Source organism: Alligator sinensis, unplaced genomic scaffold (assembly GCF_000455745.1).
Source record: "Alligator sinensis unplaced genomic scaffold, ASM45574v1 scaffold109_1, whole genome shotgun sequence".
Taxonomy (NCBI): Eukaryota; Metazoa; Chordata; order Crocodylia; family Alligatoridae; genus Alligator; species Alligator sinensis.
Window position 1 is genome coordinate 5,530,395 of NW_005841852.1, and position 20,041 is coordinate 5,550,435.

At 40.0% G+C, this 20,041-nt stretch overlaps 1 protein-coding gene across 1 annotated transcript in view; it reads right to left on the reverse strand.

Moving 5' to 3' along the window:
- Positions 1-20,041, reverse strand: part of KCNMA1 (potassium calcium-activated channel subfamily M alpha 1) — a 527,746-nt gene that overhangs the window by 342,083 nt on the left and 165,622 nt on the right.

Genomic DNA, 20,041 nt, shown 5'->3' on the forward strand with positions numbered 1-20,041 from the left:
CTCTTCCAGAATGTCAAAAAATATATAGCTATAAAACTCTTTGAAAGCTCATAATTCCTTCATCCCTTAGTGAAAAATAAGAGATTATAGGCAGGAGATCTGACAACCTGGATAAGCTAGACATTGGATAGGCCTGATTAAATTCGTAATTCTAAATGACGCAAAATCTTTTATTGCAATAATGCTCCCTTATCCCCACCCCAATGTCCAAAACTTCAGACAGGACTAAAGAGTCACAACATAAAATGGTAAAAATATTGCATTTGCCTCCAAGCAGGCAAACTGAATGAACTTTAGATCTTAGAAAGGTAATAATTTTTAAAAAGGGACAGCATTGTGCTGCTGAGATCAGATGACTTGAACAGCAGTTCTCAGATGGCTGCAAAGCCAGTCACCCAGCCAGCCGTACACACACACATCCCGTAAAAGATTAACAGCTTAAATTATTAAGAGAGACTTATGCTGGTAGGAGACAATTTTGCTGCGGCTCTTTGGCATATGAGTAAAGGTATATCGTACATTATATATACACAGCTTATACCATTAAACAGAAGGCTTTAAAGACAATATTTTCTGGACAGTAGAGCCACATAAAAGTTGTTTAATGTAGTAGTTTGGCCATTAGGAGTCAGGCCTAGGACAGCTTCAATTCATGCATCCTCTTAACTGATATTCTTGATTTAATACTAATAATCATTCTTTGCACTTGCAAATAATTTTCTATTTCCATAAAGACAAGTTAAGTCCTAATTCTGTAAACACTTAAACATGTGCATAACTTCTGTGCATAACTCCTCTAATATGGCTTCCATGTTTGTGGACTCCAGTGATTCTAATCATAAGCATACATGTAACATCTCTCTTAAGTGATTTTACAGTTGAGGATTGGTTTCCACAACACTTCTATAAAGTAACTCCATATTATTATTATTCTCAAGTGGTGCAAAGCAGCCTTAGCAAGTCCTAAAGATCTCTCCCACCCTGTATGTAAAATAGGTATAATAATTTAATTACACACTTCACAGGAACAATGTGAGGATTAACCAAGCTCTGTGGAGCAATTTAGGACCTAAATACAAAGCAATGCAAAGCGGCTCAGTATCACTACCTTTTCTGATCAAGCTTAGTTATTCAGAAGGAAAGAAAATGAAAACTAAGCTGTGTGTTGTCCAGTTTCAAACAAGAAACCTGTTTCCTGAATGGTAAAATTATCAAAGGCTCCCAAGAGGGCCGGAAAAAAATTAGTTAGCTGAAAAATCTCTGCTTCCAAACCTTTTTAGTGTTTTGAGCTTATTGTAAATGCTCATTTATGAGTTGCAATACACCAATCCAGCACCAGCATGTTCTTTGTGGCACAAGAAAATTATTAGAGATGAGATTCTATAATTTTATAATCTACATTTTTTTAAACTTTTCCTTTAAGGACCAGTACCTGCAAAATAAGTGATAGGTTTAGAATGGAAAGTCCATAAAAATAGCATTAGACTGTATGTGACCATTGCTGTATATTTTCATTAGTCTCTCTTTGGTATGGCTAAATCAAGTCAGACTCAGACCTGACTCCAACCTACAATACCAACCTTGAGACAAGGACAAACAGAATCCCTCTGGTTGTCACCTGCAGCCTCCAGCTTGAACACTTTGGAGGCATCATTAAAGATATACAAACCCTCCTGAAAAAGGATAACCATCTCAAGGTAGTCATAGGGGACAAACCTATCTTGGCATATGGTGTCTTTCAAGCATTAGGCTACCTAACTCTATTCTCACCAAGGTACCAGGCCTTGCAACTGACCCAGATGAAAGTTGTGCCCCATCATCAATATAGACTACATCATCACTGGGCCAAATAACACTGAGTGCATCTACACATGTAATTAATTCGACACAATAAACACAGAGGCAGTTTAAGCCACAGCAAAATATTCCCAGGTGCAATATCTACATGTGCACTCAGGACAACAGCAATTTTAATTGGAGTGGAGCATTTTCCATCAGGACTGCTCCTGCCCTGTTGGCAGGGGGTTTAGGGGTTCAGCCTCAAGCTCCAGGTGGTAGAGTCAGACAGCATTGGAGCTGGCTGGGGCATGAGGATGCTGAAAGTATGGAGCTGTATGGCTAGGCAGCAGGCAGGAGTCTGGTCCCTTGCTGGCTGGGCTGACCAGGCTCAATTTACACCTATGGTCAGCATCTGCATTTGCATTTAATTGCAGTTAACTTAATTGCAGATAAGATCTTACAATCTTATCATTGTAAGATAGTACTGTCCTTGACAGTACTTTATCTTATGCCAGTGTTAATTAGTTTGCTATGGCCTAGTAATGCTATATTCTGCAGTTAATCAATCTACTCCACAGTTAAGCATATGTATAGACATGGCCACAGATTATGACATCCAAGATTCATTCACCTTCTCCTCTACCCGTGTCATATATGTCAACACCGGCTTACAGCACCTGTCTGCTGTCTACACTGGACAAATGGGGCAATCTCTGTGTGTAAGTATGAATGAACACCAATCTGATGCACAAGTCTGTGGCAGAACACTCTAATCTTTCTGGGCATTTGATCTTTATGTCAGTGTAGCTGTTCTTAAACAACAAAACTTTAAAAATGAACTTGAAAGCAAATCTGCAGAACAAGAAATCATTCACAGACTGGATTGGTTTAAGTATGGTCTAAATGGGGACTATGAATTCTTATGCCATTACTTGGATTTAGTTTTTGTAACCCCTTGGTCCCTGTGGGTACTTGTTTGCTTCTCCCAGCATTGACCCCATCTCCTTGCTCTCTCCTCCCTCTTACCCTCCCTTTCTGGTCTTTTGTATTCAATTCAACCTTTCTCTATTTGATGCACTTTTCAGATCCTTGATTAGAATCTGATAAAGTAATCTTGGGCTCATGAAAGCTAATGATATACACCTCACTTACTAAAAGTGTTGGGGTTTCTGGGTCCATAAAATAACATATAATTAACTTGTGGCTCATTTTTGGACACTGTTTTAACACTATAGTGCACAGGTCAGCAACCTTTTAGGAGTGGCAGGACAAATTAGTCTGAAGGTGGGCTGCTGCCAACAGCAAGACTAAGTAGGTGCCCCAGGCCAGCAACTTCCTTCTCCATCTTTCGCTGCACAACCCACCTGCTTCCACTCCAGACCTCCTTGTTCTGTGCCAATGGCTGCTCTCTCATCCCACTACTGAAGCCACCCTTTACCCTCACCACTGATTATCATCACCACGAACTGTCATCAAGAGCCAGTTTGGTGGTGAGAGAAACTACAGCTGTGGTCAGGGGATGCAAGAGAGGGCAGGAAGGGATGAAACAGCAGCAAACAGCAAACTATGGCTACCACTTTCAACCTGGTCACCATTTCTCTCACTACTGCCACCACCAAATCATTTGACCTGATTGCCATAGGTTGCCAATCCCTGTTCTAGTGCAGCATCCAGCCATTGAGAACTCCACAAATTCCTCCATGGCACCAGCACAAGAGAGGAAACTACCACTATAACACAGGACAACTGGCTCAGGAAGCAGATGGTTTGAGGCAACATTATGGAAGTATTTATGGTTAGGAGACAGACAGTTTGTGAGCTTAGACTGAAAGGCTGTGTATGTGCCTGGGAAAAAGTCTGTTGCTGGTAGGCTGCTGTTTCTTCCACATAGCTACAAACCCAGTCTTTGTCACTATAAGAACCTAGCAAAGATTACAGACTGAAGAGTCTAGTGCTGGGATTGTTCAGACCAGTTATCGGTGCTCACAGCGACTCTCCAGTAGGGCAATTACATATGGATTCCATTGTCCAAACCCAGAGTGCAAAAGATGTACCAAGTAGTCCCCTGACCCATAAGGCTTGTCTAGCTCATGACCTTGTAGGGTTCTTTTGTTTTAGAATGAGTCATAGTCCTTAACTGTCAAATTAACAATCTGAATTGAAACAAGAAAAAAAAAAGACCATGCTTGAATTTCACAGTATGCTTTGACCTGAAGTAAGAGACGTGGGATATCTGTTTAAAAATATGCTTTAAGGATTTACAGTGCTTTGCAATACTGACTGATGATTCTATGTTGTAGATTATGTAGAGAATGAAGAAATTCAGAGATTTCCATTCATTCTTCAAAAAGAATTCAAAGAACAGCTGCTGGAAATTAATTATAAGAGGCAGACTCAGAGCAAATGAATTTGCTCCTGAGTACATGATTGCCAGAATTATCTTATAATTTGCAAAGAGATGATAAACTATGAATGTGCCCCAATGGTAAAGGCCAAAGACCATTAGTACTAAAGCTGTATTAATGGCATGCCCAAATATGTTCACAATCAAACATGCTTCTGCAAACTGATGGCATGGTAATCCTTCAAGCATACTGTTCTGTCTCCCACAGTACCAAGACTGTTGTTAAAAAAAAAAAAAAGCAAGTGGAATTACTCAGTGGTTTAATTTAAAAAAAAAGATGCCACAGATTACCACCGCCTGTTGAGACAAAACTAACTCCAGTCTATATAATTTGGTTTAATTTCTTGATGAGATGAATTAAACAAAGAAGAACGGATGTACCCAAAATGTCTACATAGTGTATACAGTCCACTCCATTCTGAAAAAGTAACTCAATAAAACTAGCAAAACAATTACCTATTTTTTTTTATGTCCCACTGATCCCAAAATTTGTTTGTTTAGCTGAAAAGAAGTTTTTCTGGCAGCTCTCAATCTTATTAGCAGTGTGAAAATCAAAGTGTGTTTTTTATCATTTATGCATCATCAACAGAAAAAAAAAGCTTTTTAATAGGGACATATATACCAATTATTTTGAAAAAGAAAGACAGAGATTCTTCCTTTTTTTGCTACAGCTATATTAGCTTTGCATAGAATAATACACATTGATGCATGTGGAAAGTTAGTCTGTGTTGTGAACTGTTGAAGTGTTATGGTATTTATCATATGGAATGAGTGCTAAATTATCTTTCTTGTATCATGTATGATTGCTTTAGTTTTTAAGGTCAAAACACTATTTCAGTGTAGTCCATTATGATTTCAGACTGACTATGGCCATGGTCAGGCATTACATTTGTACCAGGAGAAAAGCCTTTCTACTGGCACAAAAAGAGAATGTACAGTCATTTAAGGGACTTGTGGTGGAAGAGAAATGGGTCTTCCACAAGTAATTTAGATGAATTCCCAGAAGGAAGATCTCCCTCCTCCTACACTAACTTGAACAGCTGTACACTTCTCTCAGGTGTTGTACAATATCCCGCAATCCTCTGTTCTCTCTCCAAGAGAGAAGGAGGCTGGGAGAGTACTGGCTCCCTGACAGCCCACTCAGGGGTGAGCCATCAGGTACCCCAATGGGAATCTTGTCATCAAAAATTCAACCCCCTCTTGCCAATCAGCTATTTGGAGGGGGTAGGACATTCTACCACTGCAAGAATCCTCCTGGAATGTGTTCCTTCTGCAGCAGAATGGTCCCTGACCACCACTCCCCTCCCCTCCAATCATCCTGGAGGAGTGTGGGGACTGGAGGTAGTTGTGCTGTGGTGGCACTTGGAACATCATCACCAGGGAGAATGCCCTCCAACTACACTCCTCTGGGTTGACCTTGAGGAGCGAGGAGGGTGGGAGGGAGCTGTACCATGGTGGTAATCTCCCGGGGCTCTGGGACTGTTTCTGCTGGAGGAAAATGCCCCTCACCTTCTCTTCCCAGACTCTCCCACTTAATGATTTAACTCTCATTTCAGATGAGACCTTAATTTGGTAATTTGTTGATACAGGTATGTCAAATCAAAGAAGAGTTAAACCAGTTAATGAACAAGTTTAATTACATCAATGTATAATGTTCAATGTACAATTGGCTTAATTAGATCTGTGCATTTTGTAATAAAGGTATAAACCCTCTATTTATTCAGTTTCACCTGTTTAACACAAGGGGTTGTACAGCTGTCACCAAGGACATAATTGTTTGTAAGCCATAGCTTTACAATAGTTTGAGGAGGATGAAGATGAGATGGAGAGGACCCAGCCTGACTTCTAGGTGTAAGACTAAATGTACAGGAGTAATAGTCAGAACTACAAACATTTTTGGTTTAAACAAAGCATATTTAATACAGAACAAACAATTCCTAAAACGTAAGACAGCCTAAATTTCCAAAAGCATGTATTGATTTTAGATGCCCAATTCATAACAGTACAAAAACTTCAAATTTTCAGATGACAAGTGCATATTTTCTGAAAATCTGACCCTCTCATTTTTCTCTAATTTGGTATTGAAATAGTGAAACAACCAAAGTCACTATTCAATTTTGAAAAGTAGGAAGATAGGCTAACTTTCCAAAGGAACCTAAAGCTAGTCTTCTCTAATTTTATACATGTGATATTTCCAGTGTACTAGGAAACCTACCTGCTGTAACACAAAGCCCTCTGAGACCAAAGAGAGTCTTTCTATTGACTTGGAATTGTACATCAGAACCCTAAGGGTCTTTAATAAGAGTAGTTAGCTGCGTTAGTTGAAAACAGGCAGAAGGAAGAGTAGAGATGTACCTTATAGCTCTCTATTATGGGTGTGCAAAACGGGCCCTATTCAATTTGGATTTGGCCCGAATCAGGGACAGTGATTCAATTAATTGATTCGGATCACCGTCCCCGATTCGATTCAGCCAAATCTGAATCTGAAGATTTGATGCTGATTCAAAGAATCAATGATTTGGCCATAGACAGACCTTTAAATGTTTTTTCTACATACCTTGAGGTACCAGATGCAGTTTGTGAATGCTGTGACACTGGGGCGGATGAAGCATCCCACAGGATGGTGGGAGCAGGGCCCCTCACATGCTTGGCAGCGAACCCGGAAGTAGACTGGAAGTACTTCTGGTCCACTTTCTGGGTCCACCAGGGAGTGCACTGGGGGGCCCCTCCACTCCCCCTAGGCTCAGCGATTAGCTGTGGGGGGATCCTGAGGACCCAGTCGCCAAGCCAAGGAGGCTCAGGGAGGGCCCCCAGCGTGCTCCCCGGTGGACCCAGAAGTGGACCACAAGTGCTTCTGGTCCATTTCCAGGTCTGCTGCTGAGTGTGCTGGGGTCCCCCGCCATGCTCCTGTGAGACACTACGTCTGCCCCAGCATTGCAGCATTCACGAGCCACCTGCTACCTTGAGGTATGTAGAAAAAGCATTTAAAGCTGTGTCTATGTTCAAATCACTGAATCTTTCTGAATCTCTCCAAATCAATTTGGAGGGTTCTGATTTGATTCAGAGAGATTAAAGTGTCTCCTGATTCAATTCAGAGTCAGAGATTCAGCTACTGAATCAGGCTGAATCTCCACTGAATCAAATCAGGGACCGAAGCTTCGCACAGCCCTACTCTCTTTATATCTTAGTTAGTCTATAAGGTGCACCTCTACCCTGGCAATCTAGTACCAGTACAGTTATTGCAGAAAGAGAAGGTGGGGAGAAAAACAGCAGAATTTTAAGTCAAAATCCCTATTACAGTACTATAAAATGCTCTGATATGAAATTTGTTTGCTTGTCATTCATGCACCTTTCAGTCCTACTGAATGAAAGCTTTCAACTGGATTAGTAAACAGCAGCAGTCAGGATTACCCACTGGTTACAGATCCTAGCAAAGGGAACTCCTCTTAAGTATAATTGCAATGCTAAAGTGGGGAGGATAGGGAAACCTCCCCACAGATGGCCAAAACACTAGGGAGAGATTTCAAAAAGCTGAAATGAGGGCTGGTAATTCCCTCTGACTTTCCTATATTCTACAAGTAAGACTCCCATTTATTTCAGTCATATTTTGCTTGCATATGGATTGCAGGATCAGTCATGGAATTACTTCCAATTAAGGGATTATATTTTGCCACTCTCATTCATGTATCTTTTGTTATTGTTAGCTGCATCAGTATTTTCAGCATTTACTTCAAATCACATAAGTAAATTTTCTTTCTTCCATTCCATAACTTGCATCTACCTAGGAGTTTCCAAATGACTTCCTGCTTTAATATAATGTCTCTGTTGATTTTTTTCATCCTCTATACTGTAATTAATGTTATTCATAATGTAATCAAATATATTTCTGATGCTGATCAGATAGTAAATATTCAGTAATGCTGTTATCCATCAAAAGAAATATTTGTACAGCTATAGACTAGACTGAAATAGATCTTTAATTAATAATTTACTTTTCCTTAAGTGAATTAAACAAGGGCATATTTAATGCACTAAGTAACCAATGCTTGATATTTCATTAAAAACTGCAAATAAAAGACCACGACTTTGTGAATCCAGCTAGAATCTGACATGAACTTACATAACAAAGTGATGACAAAACAAGAAACTATGTCTCTGTGGACATTTGATTCTCTTAGGATGTAAAGCCTCTGGACATATTCCCAAATTCATGACTGCTCAGCAGAACTTTACAGATTCTACCTCACTTGGAAATCTCCAAGGGGAGAGGCTCAAAAAAAAACCCAGAACACACAATGCAGAGATAATGGGTATATACTTACAGCCTCTGTCTCTGTTTGGAGATAAAAATGTACGTAACAACAACAAAATCTAAATATACAGTATAGATTATTTGGCTATATATTTCTCTGCCAGTGTTACGTAAGTATACAACAGTACACAGCAGTATCCTGCATGAGAAAGCGATTTCCCAGGACCTAATGTAGAAAAACTGAATCTAGGACATTATGTATTAAGAAAGGTTTTACATAGTGAAAAATATTAATGTACAGCTCTTGTAGATTTTACTTAATCTACAAGAGTTGTACATTAATATTTTTCATTATGCAAAACCTCTCTTAATAAAGTTAATTGCTGCCTACATCAAAAAGCTTCCTTACCTATATATTCATTCCCATTAAAATGAAAAGGACGTTAATAACATTAATTGCCCAAAACTCTCCTACTGCAGAACGATATATCCTGACTCTCAATAATTTTAGAGAGTATTAAAAGCAATTTTCAGCTGAACACTTTTCCCCTTTACATGTAGCATTTTCCTTCTCTTATGGAGATACTTAGACATCATATAATAAAAGTTTATTGCATATTTTTTCTGAAAATTGACTGTCGAACTATTTGAAGTTGAAAAATTAACTAAAGAAACTTCTCCTTAGGGAAGAATTATGTACAGGAGCACATAAAAATCATCCAGACTACAGTTCTGAAGCAGAAGGTTTGAGGTTAGACCTGGACCTTACCCCAGTAGGAGCCGACCCTATAACAAGACACCAAGGTATGTCGAAAAGTATGTTGTTCATCCTTGTCATGGAAATTGTGTCCAGCTTTGACCCGGTATCCGTTATGGAAGAGATCTCCAAGAGACTTTTTACGTCTTGTAGGTCTGTAAGTCTCAGTCCGAGTGCCCCCAGCAGGGTTGTGGTACACTAGAATCTTGCTGGGTATCATAATTATAGATCTTCGTTGGCAGAATAGTCTCAATGCTGACAAAACTGTCCCAGTCTTCAGTCACAGCATGCCTCAGTTGTGAAGGCGGGCATATCTTCACACTTCTTTTTTCTAATTCAGTATCATATGAAAGAAACTGATGAGAGAAGTTCTTTCTTTGCTACCACTTCTCTTTGAAGCAGACCTGTTTAGCTGGGCAAAGGATAACGCGAGTATGTTGTCTTCTTTGTATGTTGTCACCAAAATGCAATTCAAGATGCCAGAGTCACTACTGCTGGCATAAAACAAAATTCAAACCCAACCCCCTAAAAACACACCCTATACATCACCAAGTGGGTAGCCAAATCACAGTGACAAGCAGGCATGCAGTGCAGACGCTCCTCTGATCTGTGATGTACTGGAGCTTAAATGTCATCTTCTATCCGGATATTACTACATAAGCTTCTTTCAGGCATACCAAGGAAGAACTGATGGAGACTCACCCCATCCAAAAACTACAAGGCTACTGTTTCTCAGCTGAAAAGAACAGGTTGCTCTTGTATCACATGCTCAAAGGCATTGTTTGTTGTGCAACTGTTCCTTTGACAGCATTATAGGTCTTGTGTACTGGTTCAAGCTTGAATACTGAAGGCAGAGGTCATATAATCAGCCAACTTTTATAGGATTTACTTCTGATGAAATGAAAAAAAAAAGACTCAAACTACAATAACAACAACAACAACAACCTTTCAACTAATCCTGGGTTAATGGCAACTCTTGTACTGAATAAAATATTTAGCCATGAATCAAGTGCATTGGAAACAGGATGCACTAGCTCTTTTAAAACAGAATTGTTTCTGTGGTTGCTCATAGAAGGATTTTTGTTCAGCTCAGGTACCAATGTCCAGTTTCAAAATCACCTCTTTTTAAAACAAAATTATCACCAAAATGTGATATTTCTCCATGTATGGAACCCAACTCTTTTCCAGAAGAAAGAAAAAGGGTTTATATGCCTTCAAGCTTCTGTGGCTTTCACAAATCATTACAATATACAGCATGCTGCCTTAAACTCTTTCTTTTGCAAATACAACACAAAAGCTTCATGTTGAAGTTTTGTCTTTGTCTGCAGGGATCTGTAAACATGTCACTCTTATTACTTTGCCCACAAAAGATGCCACAAAAAATTCTGTGAAGAACTCCTTCCCATAAAGAACAATATAGACATAATGATACGTAGTGCTATTCACTAACAGTTCGGTATGTAGCATTTTAAATCTGAAGTTTTGAAGGGTTTAAGAAACGTTAATGAAGAATGACTGTCCCAGTTTTAGAAATGGGGGATGAAAATATTAAGAGACTTGCTTAAGGTTCTACAATGAGGCAGTGGAACAAAACTAGCCGTCTGACTCTTGGATGTTATAACCTTTATACAGTGCTGATTTACTTTTTACTTTTCAAAGTATGTACTTGTTGTTTTCTTTCTTTTTGCATTTCAACTTCCTTGAATACTAAAACTAATTTACTTACCTCATTTTAAACATATTATTATTGCAATTTAGATTATAGACACTTAGAAAAAGAGTCTGTGTGTCTTCTGAGCCTTGTATAACTCTGCTCAGTAGCAGTAGCACTAAAATAGCAATAACCAAGCAATAACCTAACCTCTTGTTTAGTATACAGAACCTACATGTGCCCTTAATCTTAAACTGTCCCTTTAATTTCTTCAGGTTTCTGGTACAAGCTGAGAAGGGCTGATTACATCAGATTGTCACTGATGGGTTTTTTTCTTTCCTACCCCAATACATTGCTAAATCTCTTTCATAGAGGAAAAGCCAAAAGCATGAATTAAGTGATGAAAATAGGAAATAATCCCAAATAAGCCTATTCCACATGTTAAAAACGTGAATCTGAACCACCACATGGGCAGGATGATGCCATATGCTGTTGAATTCCAGCATTCAGCATCAATGGAAGGAGTCATGTGAAGTCATTTGTACTACATTCATCCTCTGCAGGGGACCCTATTTTCCAAAGGAACAGTTTGTACTGCTTTGCTTTTCAAGTTTTTTATTTAGAAAAGATTATTGTTTAGGTTGGTCGTGGAAAACTGCAATTATTTCTTCCATCACCTACAGTAACTCTCCTAAATAGCCTCAAGGTTAAGATCAGCTCATTTAAGATTCCTTTAATTAAAAGGAATATTAAACAGTTTTTTGAGGAACATTCTTGCTTACATTATAGGATGATCATTCATATCAAACAATGAATTAAATGATGGCTTACTTTACCAATGCATTGTAAAAGATGCTTGACCAGATCCTGTAATGTTCCTTTGTGGTCAAACACATTGGGTGTCTATATACATGCTCCAGGGTAGAAGAGGCATTTTAATTAAAGCAGCTCCCGGGAGCTGCTCTAATTAAAACCCTACAGCATCTCATGTATTCTGTGTTTCACTTTTCAAAATGGCAGTTGGGACATTTTAACTAAAGCTGGTTCAGTGAGCTTTAGTTAAAGTCCCCCACCACCATTTTGAAATGTGGGACACCGAATACATGAGACACTGCAACATGCTGGAGTGTTCTAATTAGAACGCTCCAGCAGACTCAATTATCACACCTGCTCTGATGTACTCTAATCAGAACACATCAGAGCACATGTATAGGCACCCTTGTTCCTTACAGTGCAGGACTGAACAAATGTCAACCATAGTGCTAGTATTTACTGTGCAGATCAGACAGAAAACCTGTTATCCTGATACCAAATTGATTGTTAGCTGAAATTTTATCCATGCAGAGAATGAGACTAGGCTCAAAAACCAGATACAAACAATGCAAACCAAGAGGAACCCAATTTTCAGGCTCATTAAATTATGATTCCTTCTGATTTAAAATGCAGTCATAGATTTAACACAGGAAAGTTCTGTAAAGCCAACCTGATGCCCTTCTCCATTTTTCCATCTGTAAAATAGAGCTGATACCATTTCTCTACCTGATAATAATGTCAAGATTGTTTAATGCATACATAGTGTGCTGAAGATGTAAAGTACCAAGTTAGCATTAAATACTAATGTTACCATGTTACATATTGGAAGGGAGGAATTATAGCTGGGATTGGGGGAGGGAAAGGGAGGGAAGAGGGCATGCAAATACAAACACACAAGCTAAGAAAAAAAATGTAACAATTAAGTTATCAGTAAACCTTTCAAATTTTCTTAAATCCTACAGCCCCACCTAATGCTGAAAAACATCAGTTGAATATGGACAGAAATCCAACAAAGTAATTCTCAGGCAACAAAGCAATGAGAAAACATACAGCGGCATCCTGCCCTACAGATGGCAAAGCAAATCTGTAGCATTTCAAGGAAGTGAGACACATGGGAATATCTGCTAAATATCCTTTCTGCCTTGGATGCAATATTAAAATAATCTTACACTATATTTTTGCACTGACAGAAGGTAGAACATGCTTAAACAATAGCTGTTGACCTCAGAGACATGAGTTGTAAACAGTCCAAGCAATTTGTTAGGGGGAAAAAAAACTTCAAAAAAGCAGGTCATTTGCTTTGATAATGTTTGTTTCTAACAATTTTTCATCTATCCTTATATGGTCCCTGCATATAAAAGCATACTAAGAAGGTTTTAATCTTGCTTACTGAAATATGCAGGATTAAGTCAGACTGAAATTTACCTCTGTTTTATCCTAGCATATTCAAGATGTTTTATTGTTCCTAAAAAGCCTGTCTTACTCCTACTTAACTTCTGTTAGTGAGAATACATTATCTAAAATTATTAACAGAGTTTATATATTTTCTCCTTGCATTAAAGTTCAGACACAGTTTGCTTAAATGACCTATTGCTGTTGATTATCACTGCCCTCTGTTCAGGTAATCTAAAGATACACATAGCATTCTCATATTTACAACAAGAAGTGATGGTATTACAATCCAGTGCCCAAAAGAGCAATAGATGGAATGATGATGAAACATGCAACTTATTGATAAGCATCCATGCATGTACTGACCTGGACTCTGATCTTCTAAGTGGGATAATACATTAGCAGTCTTTGAATAGGAAGTCACCATTGACAACACAAAATGCTACTGGAAATGCTGCCAATAATTCTGTTGTTGTTACTCTTCTACCTGAGGCATTACTGACTAGTGACTCCCATACTCCAGTATGGTTTAAGGGTCACTTTATTATTTAGAGCTCTACCTTTCAAGCGGGATACAAAGCTGACTTCTTAGCTCAGAGGTGGGCAGTTATTTCAGGCGGACAGCCACTTACCGAGTTTTGGCAAGCTGTCAAGGGCGCGTGAGTAGCCCCACCCTTTGACAGAAGTCCCACCCCCTAACCCCTGACCTTTGCCACCAGAAGTCCCTCCCCTTGCCCCCAGAAGTATTGCTTTCAGCAAGGGGTTTTGCCATCTCAAAACCAGAAAAATACCAAATTATATTCTAAAAAGCAATCATCTAGAACATTCATTAATTTGATTTCAAAAAATATTTTTGTCCTGATTTACATGCGTTTGTGTAGTGTACGCAGAGGTGACTGCGTACACAATAGCTTAAAATGAACTCTTGCTTTTGTATGTTGTGGGGGGTGGGTATAGGTTTGTGGGGGCTGTGGGTGTGTGGCTATGTGGGGTGTGGGTGAGTATGAGGGAAGGGGGGCTGGGGTTTGTGTATGGCAGTGTGAGGGGGGGAGTAGGTGCATGTGTATGGAGGGGAGTGTCTCTGCATGTGGGATTCACCCTATGAACACACACACACACACACACACACACACACACACACACACACACACACACTGCCCCTGTGCCTGCAGACACACACACCCACACACACTCTGCCCCTGTGCATGCCAACAAGTGCACGTACACACACACATACACACCCCTACCAGTGCAGTCCCATGCTCCATGGTCTGGGGATGCAGCTGGGAGCCACAGCCACATGGTACTGGAGCAGGGCTGGGGCAGGAAATCAGGGAACTGGATGGGGGTGGAGCTGAGCTGCTCAAGCCTGCAAACCTGCTCAGGGCTCCCTCTAGGTCCCACTGCCCCTGGCTCCAGCCAGCTTTGACAGGCAGCTGGGGTGAATAAATATTAATTTACTAAAATTTTTAGGGGCTCCATGGGCTGGATAGAATGGCCTGGTGGGCTGGATCCAGCGTACGGGCCGTGTTTTGCACCCCCGCCCCCATCTTAGCTGCTTGTTCTCCTTAACCTAAACTTCTTTACTCTGATGTGGAGATCAGCATCTGAACAAAAGGCACTTGTCTGAAGTTAAACTCAGAGGATGCAGATGAGGTTGGTAAGTAAGATTTTGTAACTCTAGAAGCCACCAGCACCTCATATACCACTAAAGGATAGTTCATAAACTATCAATGTAATGCACAATTTCAGGGCTCCTGTACTTCCTGATGTTGCCAAGTACAAGTAATAAGGGACAAATGAATATTAGCCCCAAATACAGTACAAATACAGCACCTCTTCAATACCAATATCTGCTAAGAGTATAACACCGCAGTGCTCTGATTACTATGTTGGTTCTAAATAGGAAACCTAAGGTCAAAGCATCAGCCTTCTTAGCCCTTCATGGAAATGGGTCAAGGTACTTCAAAAAAGCAGTGGTCTCTGAAATGACAACTTCCACTGAAAGTTATGATCCAACAGAACTGTGAAACTCTCAAATATGTGACAGAAGAGAACAGAGCTTTCTCAGAAGAAAAGCCTAATCCTCTGAAAAGATAGCTCTGGGTATACAGGAGTGCTTGTTATTCTGCCCTGTAACTGGTAAACAGGATCTGGGGAGAAAAGAGGAAAGAAAAGGTGCAACTGCCACTGCTATCAAATTTGCTGACCAACATCTTCTAGGGGATAGTAGCAATTTTTTGTCTTGTAAAACAGGGAAGTGTACTTCGTGGAATGAATAAACTGCTGTGACTTCATGGGTTGGTCTCTTCTTAGCACCTAAAGGTTTGAATTTAGCATTTATTAAAAAAATTAGGGAAACATATCAAGAATACTGCTATTTAGAGAGAATGTCTTGTGTATGTACACTGATTATATTTTTAATTTAACCACATATATTTTATTGACTTACTTTGTACCGAGGCAGCAAAAAGTATGTTGTTGCCTAAGCAACACTTTCTAATAGGCTGAGCTATTATTTATACCGTGATGTTACAAAAGCCACCATATAAATGTCATTTATCCCTGTGATCTTCACCTCATTCAAATAAGGTAACAGCATTATACACAGAATAATAATAATAATAATAATACCCTTCTGTTTCCCCTGTTACTTGAAAGAAAGAAAGAAGAATAGGATAGCAAAGAAAATGCTGCTGGCAAGAAACCCAGTTAAAAGGGCTGCAGGACGCTGCCTACAAATTGCAGGCAGCTGCTGAATAGGGGAGGAGCAACACCTGCTCAAAAAGCCAGGTCAGGTGAACGGAATGGGGAGAAGAAAGGACCATATAAGCTTGAGCCCAGAATCCAAGACTCAGATCCTCACTACGGAAGAAGCTCTATAGGTGTGCTATGTATAAGGAAATAAATTCTATGTTTATGTTTCTATTGTTGTTGTGGGTTTGTGTTAAAATAGAGGATTAGATTGTGGCTATAGGGGAAGAGGAGACCACCTAGCAGGGTAACTGGGGCATTCTGGGCTTTGAGACCTGCAAAGGGGCAGACAGAGTGACCAGGGCTAAGGCCAAGAAGGCCAAAGCACAGGCATGAGCACCATGAGGATGGGAGGAGTAGAGGCCCCAAGGGCAGCTGGTCTGGGACTGGAAGCAGAAGGCCTGGAGGGCCTGTGCCTGAGGTCAAGGGGCCAATGTCCAGACTACTACTTAAGATGTGATTAACTGGTTAATCATGCCTTAAGTGTTGCACATACCAGAGGCCATAGGAATGGGCTACCTGGAGAGGTTATGGAATCTTCGTCCTTGGCAGTTTTTAAAGAGCAGGCCATTGTCCGAAATGGTTTAATGAGGGATGACCCTGCCTTGAAGAGGGGGCTGGGTCTATAGATAACTTCTCAATGTCCCTTCCACTCCTACTTTTCCATGATTCTACAATTCTTTCAGATGAGATGGGGTAAAGCTGAAAGACAATGTTCAGAGATGTAGCCTCATGAAAGAGCAGTATAATACAGAAGTGGGAATGTGTTGATTTTTTTTTGTATTTATCATTTTACAATTTTCTTTAAGCTCAGACTGTTGTTCAGACTTTATAAAATCTCTTTTTAATGCTTGCTTTTGATGCAATAAACTTGTCAAGATATACAGTTTCTTAATGAACCTGTTATAATCAAGATGACTCTTGAAATGAAATGTTACATCTCACTAAGCTGACCTTGCACAGAGGTGGTAGTCAAGGTTGTTCTTTTTTTTTTCTTTTTTAAATATACAGGCTCACTGCAACTCACTATGAAGTAGCTTAACTTAGTGAAGAAGTCACAAGTCAGCATGTTTTGTAATTTTCTTTGGCATTCATGAGGAACAAATTGCCTTAAAACAGGACCATACTATTTAAAGAGGCTATAACCATGGGGCAGGACAGAATGACGAGGGCAAAGGCAAAAGAATGAAAAGGGACCATCTTAAAGACTGACTCATACTGCAGGATGCTGTTGTAATGATGATCTTCAGTGTCACCTTTCTTTGCTCTTCTGGCTCACAGGTAAGGGCCTTGAGAGCCAGGAATGGGATGGGTATAATCAAATAAAAGGGGAAAAGGAGGCAAATAAATTCAACTGCATTCAATTTGGAAGGAATTATATACACTGAACAAGAACTTCTCTTCTTGGAATGTTTTGGAATATGTATCAATAGTTGTTTCAAAAATGGCTTCCCAAAGTTTATAGATTTACGTCATAGGCAATAAATACAATCTGCTAAAACATGGCATATGTTCTAGAAATGATTTCTCACCAAGGAATAAGGAGGGCACATTGATCCATGTATCATGTACATTCTTAATGCTGTAAGAGACAAAACATCTAATAATGAGACTCAAATTTAGGATAAATCCAGGAATCTCCCTCCAAAAGAAGTCAACAAATCATAGCATTCTCACTGATGCAAAAATCCCAGAGCATGGACTTGGACATCACACACTTCTCCCCAAAAAAAGTCTCCATTTTCCCTCAGTTTTCTGACACACTTAAATATATCCTAAAAATATAAGCATGAAAGGCTGTCAAGCCTACATCTAAGAACATAACTAAAATAGTTTCATCAGGAGAAACAGCAACACAAATTTTCATGCCTATGGTGCAGAAACAACTTTAGTAGAAGCACTCCCATGGAAATTCCAGCCTTGATTTACCTACTCTGAAAGCTATGAAGATGCAAATTGCTATAGAGTTTCTGATGTGCACGCACGCAGTTAGCTACATGTAGGTAGACTAAACTATAAATTCATTGCAGGTAAGCAACCAGACAGCAAATAGGTGGTAGTAATTTTCATTTACTATCAGTCTGAATTTGAACCTATGTCTTTGAACAAAAGATGTTTCCCATTATTTGGTAATCTTACCTGAGAGTTGCCTAACTCCAAACTTGTATAGATTAACGGAATGAAAGTTTGCCTTTCTTAGGTTCTGCTGACTGTTGGCTTGCAACACAACTTATCCAGGTATCTTTCAGACACTCTGCTTGCATTCTTTTTCCCTAAAGAGGTTTCCAAAAGTCGAGTGCATGATGGCTAAAGTGCCCATTATCTACCACTCTTGGTCACAGATTGTAATGTCTGTCAACCAATCACTTCAAGCCAAAGCTTTAAAGAGTAAGACAGCAGTGCTAAAATTGATAAAAGGTACACTAATATTATTTATGTACAGCAATTTTGTAAGTCCTGTGTTTTTTTCAAAGATAATAAAATAATTTAGAATTACAATAGTGGCTGGATCCTCATTCAGAAAGGGTTACAAAAAACAGAGTTATGAGACAGAAGAATTAATACAGAGGTTGCATAAGAAGATATCAAGAAAATCCATTAAAAAAATATTAGGACTTTATATTAATCCCATTGTGATTATTTTTCAGTGTCACAAGGCTCCAGACACATTAAATCCATGAACTTTACTGACTCATTTGATTTATCTCAGAGAACAAGGCATTCTATAAAAGTAGCCCACCACACAATTAGGTAAAAGCAAGTAAACTGATCCACCATGAAAGAAACACCCACTTGTGTCCTTAGCACTCAATATAAATATCACGCTCCGTTTCTGAAATTATCTGAAATTACAGCCATCTTAGTGATAAAACACCTTTCTCAGAGATGGCTGGACAAGCATATGGACCTGGCCAATGAGCCTGCAGTGGCAATAGATGGGAAACCAGACAGGCTTTGGAAATGCTCCAAGTAGGAGAAGAACTAACAGGATGTGTACAGACACACGCATCTTTCAAGAGATATGCTGTGTGCACATTATAAAGGAGCTGATCATTGAAAAACACAGCCAGCAACTGGGAAGACAGCAATGATGAAATATACTAGTAACAACATAAGTAGGAGGTTATGCCAGATAACAAAGGTAACCTCTTGAAATATTTGAAGTGCTATATGGACCCCATAATACATCAGAGCTCCTCTTTTCATTTTCTTGTGGGAGACATCCCTGTGTTCTTAGCTACACAGATCATCATTTCCAGTGATACAACTTTCATAAATGCAGACAACTCATGGAAATAAGTTAGGAAGGCACACTTCTACTAAATGTTAGATAACCAATTAATTTAACTTAAACCATTAAACTGGTGGAGTAGTACTGAAATATTTCCACTGGTAATATCCCTTCTTAGGAGCTAAAGTTGTACAAACTACCTTTACTGACTGGATTATCACAGTTATCCCTAAATACTATCACTTTTAAGTGTTTTCTCATCTCATTGGTCTAGAACCAGGATGGGGAACCTCCAGGGCGCCGGTTGGCCAGGGACTTCATTTCCCAGCCACCCCTGCCCACATGGCTTGTGCCTGTTTCCATGGAGACCTCAGCTGCACTGGCAGTGCACACAGCTGAGCAGTGCAGGGGGCTGCTCCAGAGCTGCCTGGAATGTGGGATGGGGGCAGCTTGCTCTGGAGCCAGAGCAAAGCCACGATCTGTAGCCTGCATGCTCCAGGTAGGGGCATGCAAGTAGGGGATTGTGGCTCTGCCATAGCTCCAGACAGGCTGTCACTGCTGCAAGGAGCTGGGGCAGAGCCACGATCCCCTGCATGCATGCCCCTGCCCAGAGCATGCAGGCTACAGACTGCAGCTCTGCCCTGGCTCTGGAACAAGCTGCCCCCATCCCACATTCCAGACCGCTCCGGAGCAGCCCTCTGCACAGCTCTGCCACGTGTCCTGCTGGTACAACGGAGCCTGGGTTCTCCACGGAGACCGGTACAAGCCATGCGGACAGGGGCAGCTGGGAAATGGAGTCCCCGGCCAACCGGATCCAGCCCACTGGCCGGACAGTCCCCATCCCTGGTTTAGAAGTTGTAACACCATGGCAACTGAAAGCTAATACCTAATACCATGGTGAAAAGGATGAGCAGACAAAATACGCAAAGTGATTTAAAAAAAAAAATAAAAGGACTACTCTGCAAATTTTGTTCATGTAGAAACAGTTTTATTCCTTTTTCAGCAGG